Here is a 1363-nt window from a genome sequence, read left to right on the forward strand (position 1 = left end):
ACAGGTCATGAATAAGGTATATGAAAAAGCAAGATCTTATACAGGGGAAGTCTTGAATTGGGGGTGTGGGGGTACACTGTGTAACAATTCTCTCAGTGACACTTACTCAGCGCATGCAGCTAGCTAGTGCTGCTGTCTCGATCTATTTTGAACACAATGATTTTTTTCTCCTCAGAGTACGAATACGAATACGAATACGAATACTTTATTATCTCATACAGAGAAATTTCAGTGTGGTGCACATTAAAAGACAAAACAAATAATAAGACAACAGATAAAAATACCATACGAAGCATACTACACTCGCGCACGTATATGTACACTAACAGGAATAGTAACATGATTCCAAATAGGTTAATTGCCGTCAGCTTTAGCTAAAAGTTTAACGCTAAAAACTATCATTATCACAGGACTAGATATGTCATTGAACAATATTTATCACAGGACTAGTCATTCGAGGGTTATCACACTCAGCATAAGGGTGCACATAAAAAATATTCATCACAGAAATCAGTGCATATGTAGAGTGTTAGTTTGTTACAACAGGCTGAAATCATCTTTAATTTGAATCAACATTTTGCAACAATCAATCACATCAATATAGCCCACAGACTTTGCACATTACGTTTCAAGAGCCTAGATTACCATGCAGTGACAAGAGCCTACTCAGTAAAGGGACGTAATGCTGTCTCTGCAGCCCAGAGAGACTGTGTGAGTTTACAGATCTCTGGTTTAATATACAATCAGTTAAGACTGAGTAAAAAATTAGTACAATCGATAGTTACCAGTGAAAAGTTATATCGGAACACTCTTGTTGTGTTTTTGTTGTTGTAAAATGTAGGATCTGAAACATTAAAAATTACGTAAAATTGGTGCGTTTTGGTCGAGTGGGATGGGTCGTTGAACTGTGTTGTTACAGCCCGCCGAAGTTATCAAAAGGGTTTTGCTTTTTGTAATTCGGTTGGTTTGGTGCGTTATACAATGCATCTGCTTTTTCAAGACTAAGCATTGATCACTTTAAAACACAAGGATCATCATAGGCCATCATGACTTGTATCATTTTACATCGCATTCTAAGAAAGAGCAGAATTCTCACTATGCGCGCGGTACATTTCTAGAATCGCGTAGCGCAAAGTTGGAATTCCTACAATGGCGGCCATTGTTGGAATTCCAACAAAGCGCAGGTCATTTCCGGAAAAGCGCCGATGACGAGATGGGTCGCAACACCAAGAAAGAAGTCATTACGTCCCCTGTAATAATTTTTATTCTCATTTTACATTTATTCTCAAACTGTCCAGGCCGAACTCTTTTCGCAGATCAGTCATCAGTAATTATGCTTTAAAAAATCACCTAGATGTGAGCA

This window comes from Littorina saxatilis, linkage group LG17, assembly GCF_037325665.1.
Source record: "Littorina saxatilis isolate snail1 linkage group LG17, US_GU_Lsax_2.0, whole genome shotgun sequence".
Classification (NCBI taxonomy): Eukaryota; Metazoa; Mollusca; class Gastropoda; order Littorinimorpha; family Littorinidae; genus Littorina; species Littorina saxatilis.